The sequence below is a fragment of the Moschus berezovskii genome, chromosome 26, assembly GCF_049115385.1.
Source record: "Moschus berezovskii isolate FMDL1 chromosome 26, NW_MosBer_1.0, whole genome shotgun sequence".
Taxonomy (NCBI): Eukaryota; Metazoa; Chordata; class Mammalia; order Artiodactyla; family Moschidae; genus Moschus; species Moschus berezovskii.
The window spans coordinates 45,999,813-46,005,703 of record NC_142485.1 but is presented as its reverse complement, the minus strand read 5'-3'; the positions used below and the strand labels follow the sequence as shown (position 1 = coordinate 46,005,703).

The 5,891-nt window shown below is 40.9% G+C and overlaps 1 non-coding gene across 1 annotated transcript; it reads left to right on the top strand.

Annotated features, from left to right (window-relative positions):
• Positions 1-5,542: 5,542 nt before the first annotated feature.
• LOC148773795 (U6 spliceosomal RNA) lies at positions 5,543-5,649 on the top strand. Its single transcript, XR_016036539.1, has one exon. It is a non-coding gene; the product is annotated as a U6 spliceosomal RNA (small nuclear RNA).
• Positions 5,650-5,891: the final 242 nt, after the last annotated feature.

Below are 5,891 nucleotides of genomic sequence, written 5' to 3'. Positions count from 1 at the left end.
AAGAGTGATCTGAAGTGATTCCATTCAAGATACTGTAATTCCTAGTTAGTTTCATACAAATTACTCAGACAATGGATAGTTTTCTTTTCACATTTCAACCCATACTGATTCACAGACAAATAAAGAAAGAACTACATACAAGCTTGGAGAAGACAATGACAACCTACTCCAGGACCCTTGCCTGGAAAATCCCATGAACCAGACGAACCTGGTTGGCTGCAGTCCACGGGGTCGCTAAGAGTTGGACACGACTGTGTGACTTCACTTTCACTTTTCACTTTCATGCATTGGAAAAGGAAATGGCAACCCACTCCAGTATTCTTGCTTGTAGAATCCCAGGGATGGGGGAGCTTGGTGGGCTGCCGTCTATGGGGTCGCACAGAGTTGGACACGACTGAAGCGACTTATCAGCAGCAGCAAATACAAGCTAAATAACACATGATTGTCATCAACATGATGATTGTAGTTGTATAAAGAAATTACATAATACAGACATTTCTTCACATTTATGCTGTCCTCAAGATCTGAATATTTTTTGATATCTGTTCATTTCCCATGAGATTGTCAGAGGTGAAATTTTCTAAAAAGTACTAGACATTATGAGGAATATAAAATATGGCAGACACAGAAGCTGCTCTGAAGTAGATTACATACAGAAGTAGATAATGTGAACTTAAATCTTCATTTAAAGAGGATTGAAATTAATACCTTAAATAAAAGGAAAAACTGGGTGAGATAACTCAGGAACAGTATACCTTACCTCAGCTAGATCAAACAAAAATACTAGCAGTTTGAGAAAATTAACTCATCTTTGAATTAGGACTTGGACCTGGCAATGGGATAGAGACACTAAGTGTTTCTGGACCAAGATAAGCAGATAAATCCTTTAATGCATAAGAGAATAATGGTAAGCTCTGCATAGTTGAAGACTTCTGGTCTTACACTGGGGAGGGTTCTAGAAGCTCACGGAGGCGCTGTGGTGGGATAGCCTGTATTTGTGTATTGTGCAGTACACTGAGAAGAATCTAAAACCAAACTTCCGTGGCTAGGGTAAAGACTAAATTTAAAAATTGTGTTATTGTGGCTCACAAAAAAGGTTGTGAAAGGGTGCAGAAAGAAATAGGGAAATGCTTCAGTGGCTGTAACCTGAGCAAAGAGCAAAGACGGTAGAATTTTGATGAGAGTCCTTGAGAAAAGAACAGTTGTGGGTAACACTTGTAAGGATATATTTGCTTTGTCTTTGTAGGGAGAGCTGGAAGTTTTTTAATGCTACAGACAGTGTTATGGACAGTAATCAGCCCATTTGTTTGCCAAATTTATCCAATTATTTACAATTTAGTTTCTGACTACATCTAGACTGAAATAGTTCACAACCTCAAACGTGTGTAACATAGTGGGAGGAATTTTATTTATCTATTTATTTTGCATGTTGTAACTCAAGAATCACTTCTCAGAGGAGCACTCGGTTTGAAGGCAATAGTAGGCAAAATGTTAATTTATTGAAAACATTGCATTATAACTTTATATGTAAATACCTGCAAATTTTAAGATGCACAATGGCAATCAGTATATCAGTTCAGTTCAGTCGCTCAGTCGTGTCCGACTCTCCGCGACCCCATGAATCACAGCACGCCAGGCCTCCCTGTCCATCACCAACTCCCGGAGTACACTCAAACTCATGTCCACAGAGTCGGTGATGCCATCCAGCCATCTCATTCTCCGTCGTCCCCTTCTCCTCCCACCCCCAACCTTTCCCAGCATCAGAGTCTTTTCCAGTGAGTCAACTCGTCGCATGAGGTGGCCAAAGTATTGCAGTTTCAGCTTTAGCATCAGCCCCTCCAATGAACATCCAGGATTGATCTCCTTTAGAATGGACTGGTTGGATCTCCTTTCAGTATAAGGGACTCTCAAGAGTCTTCTCCAACACCACAGTTCAAAAGCATCGATTCTTCGGCGATCAGCTTTCTTCACAGTCCAACTCTCACATCCATACATGACCACGGGAAAAACCATTGCCTTGACTAGACGGACCTTGGTTGGCAAAGTAATGTCTCTGCTTTTTAATATACTATCAAGGTTGGTCATAACTTTCCTTCCAAGGAGCAAGCGTCTTTTAATTTCATGGCTGCAATCAGCATCTGCAGTGATTTTGGAGCCCAAAAAAACAAAGTCTGACACTGTTTCCACTGTTTTTCCATCTATTTCCCATGAAGTGATGGGACCAGATGCCATGATCTTTGTTTTCTGAATGTTGAGCTTCAAGCCAACCTTTTCACTCTCCTCTTTCACTTTCATCAAGAGGCCTTTGAGTTCCTCTTCACTTTCTGCCATAAGGGTGGTGTCATCTGCATATCTGAGGTTATTGATATTTCTCCCGGCAATCTTGATTCCAGCTTGTGCTTCTTCCAGCCCAGCGTTCCTCATATATGAACATTTCAATATTACTCTATATTGTTCATTTTAATTAGTTCATATATTTGGATTCCTAAAAGATAAATGCTTACCTGATACACTCCCAGGTTCAAGGTGACCAAAAAGGTCCTATGCAAGGGACTATGTACTAGTCATAAACTTTACTAGAACTTCCATAATTACTTCCAAGCATTACCACAGAAGAAAATAGCCAGACAAACCTGTGAGAAACAAGTACAAAATAGAAAAAAAAAAGAAAGGGACAGATATACAAAAACTGTGGGGGAACTGCAACGTATGCAATATATGAGTAATTGGAATGTCAAAAATAAAAAAATATAGACAAGAATAGAAGAAATATTTTAATCAAGGAATGGAATTTTCCCCAATTTAATTTTAGATACCAAGCCATAGGTCACAGAATTCAGGCAACAAACAGGAAAAATCCTTAACAATAACAACAATAAACAAAACTACACTTATATATATATCATATTCAAATTTCTAGAAATCACAGATAAAAACAACTTGAAATTAGCCAGGAAAGGGGAAAAATTCTAACTATAGAGGATCAAAGATAAGAATTACATTCTACTCCTCCTCAGAAACTATGCAGCAAGAAGACAGAGGAGCAAAATGCATGCTTTGTGGGGAAAATATTGAGAGGAAACCCCACCAACCTTGAATTCTGTATCTTGAAAATTTACCTTACAAAACTGAAGGTTAATTAAAGACTTTCTCACAAAAAAAATGAGGTAATTTCTGCCTTGCAATAAATACTAAAATGTTCTTTAGAGTAAAAGAAAATTGTACATTGTACAGGATAGAAATTCAAATGGCCTTAAAGACAAGAACTAGAGAAGGGATAAGTGAAAGTAAAATAATTTTTTTAAATTAATTGACCTAATAGATAGAAGTTTATTTGGGATAATCAGAGAAAAAAATATTTGAAGATTATAGGTTATGTATGAATAAAATAAATGACAATTCTATAAAAGATAGAAATTAGGAAATTCTTGTTATTCTAAGTGACTTGCAGTACATGTAAAGTAGTATAGTGTTATCTGAAAGTAGGTCTGTATTAGTATATTACATCCTGTAGTGAAACCACTAAAACAAGAAGTATGCTTTATATGCTACAAATGAAGAAAAATGGAATCAAATTAAAAGCTCAATTAAAGCAACAAAAGGGGTGCAGAGACAAAATGACTGCAAGGGAAGATAGGGAGATCGTGTGTCTCCACACCTAGACTACTTCCCAGGCATTAGTAGGGGACCTCCAGTGGACAGGCAGACAGGAGGAGCCCTGGGGGTAACCAGGTACCAGGCAGGGTAGTGAGATAAGGTCTAGGCTGGAGGACCAGTAACAGAAGGTCTGCTGGGGGATAGGGAGCAGTTTTGGTGCTGGGAGTGATCTAGGCACCTGACATGGTTTAGGAGCTTTGGGGTGCCCAGAGCAGTTTGCTGCCTCAGCTGGGAGAGGGAGGGACCCCTGAGGGGATGATGGGATCCCCTGGGGAAGCCCCTGTATTTCCCATTTCACTTGAGCCCAGGGAGACTTCTGGGGCCCCAAGGCTGACACTGCTGCCTTCTGGGGCACCCTCTGCTTTCTGGGGCCCTCTCTACCCTCCACCTGAGCCTTCTGCCCTTTGGGGTACCCTCCGCTCTTCAGGGACCCCTCTTCCTGCATGGGTAACCTGGTCATGAGAGGCATTCAGAAAGTTCCTGAGGCTTCCAGGAAGAGAGAACTGCCTAATGTCCGCCCCCCACCCCTTTCTACTTGGCCCTGGGAACCTCCTAAGGCCCCCAGGCTGAGTCCTTGGCCCTTCCCCACCATTTCCACCCTCCCAGTACCATCCACCCTGCAGGACTGCTCCCCAGACCCTCTATGTGCTCTCTGCCTTCCAGTTTCCCCTCCCTCTGGGTCCCCCATCCTCTGAAGACCTCTCATCCCTCTAGAAACCCCCAACTACCCTCTGGACTGGGTTCTCTACCCGCTGGGTATTCCCATCTGCCCTTCAGGGCTTTCTCCTTCCTTGGGGGCCCCCGATTGACATAGGGCGAGTTCTCCAACATCCAGGAGCCCCACCCCGACCCGGGGTCTTTTCTGATGGCTTGGGTCCTGAATTAGAATAGCACCCCTGCCTAAATCCCACCTTCACCTAAACATCGCCACTGCCTAAGCCCTTATATACCTAAGCCCCATCCTTCACAGCAAAGGTTTGTTTTTTTCTTTTTTCTATCTTTTTCTTTTTATATTTTTACTATTTGCTAGGGGAGTTCAGTTTTACTCTCCTGTGTTTTCATACTTGCCCATTTTTTCCATTTATGTTAGTTTTCTAAACTTAGATTCTATTCTTTTTAGTCTTCATTGTTATTCTGCTTTCTTATTTTCTTTTTCTTATTTTTTATTTATATACATATATATTTTTCTTTTTCCCCCCTTTCATTCTCTTTGCTCTTGAGGGCTGGTTTTACCTTTTAGGGGTTGTTATTTTTTATTCTTTGTTGTTCTGCATTTTTTGTCTTTATTTATTTATTTTTCTCCTTTGTCCCCCACATCCCAGAGCTTGTGGGATCCTGGTTCATGGGCCAGAGACTAGGCCTGAGCCCCTGAGGGAAGAGCACTGAATCTGAACTGCGGGTAAAACAGAGAACACTAGGCCCCAAGGAATATTAATTGGAGAAATGTATCCCAGAGGTCAGCATCTCAACACCAAGATTCAAATCTACACTGGTGGCTCAGAGGGTAAAGAACCTGCCTGAGATGCACGAGACCCAGGCTCAATCCTTGGGTCAGGAAGATTCCCTGGAGAAGGTAATGGCAACCCACTCCAGTATCCTTGCCTGGGAAGTCTCATGGACAGAGGAGTCTGGCAGGCTACAGTCCATTGGGGTCAGAAGAGTCAGATATAAATGACTAAGCAACCGAGTGCACACAAGCACATACAATATGATTAAGTGGGATTTACCCCAAGGATGCAAGGATTCTTCAGTATGCAAAAATCAATCAATGTAAGACACCATATCAACAAACTGAAAGATAAAAACCACATGATCATCTCAATAGATGCAGAAAAAGCTCTTGACAAAATTTAACATCCATTTATGATTAAAAAAAAAATCTCCAGTGCTTGCTTCGGCAGCACATATAATAAAATTGGAACAATACCGAGAAGATTAGCATGGCCTCTGCACTAGGATAACACGCAAATTCATGAAGCATTCCATATTTTTAAACTGGTCAACCACTTGTAAAAGAATGAAACTAGAACACTCCCTAACACCATACACAAAAATAAACTCAAAATGGATTAAAGATCTAAATATCTGCAGCTCAATTCCAGAAAAATAAATGAACCAATCAAAAAATGGGCCAAAGAACTCAACAGACATTTATCCAAAGAAGACATGCAGATGGCTAACAAACACATGAAAAGACATGCTCAACATCACTCATAATCAGATAAATGCAAATC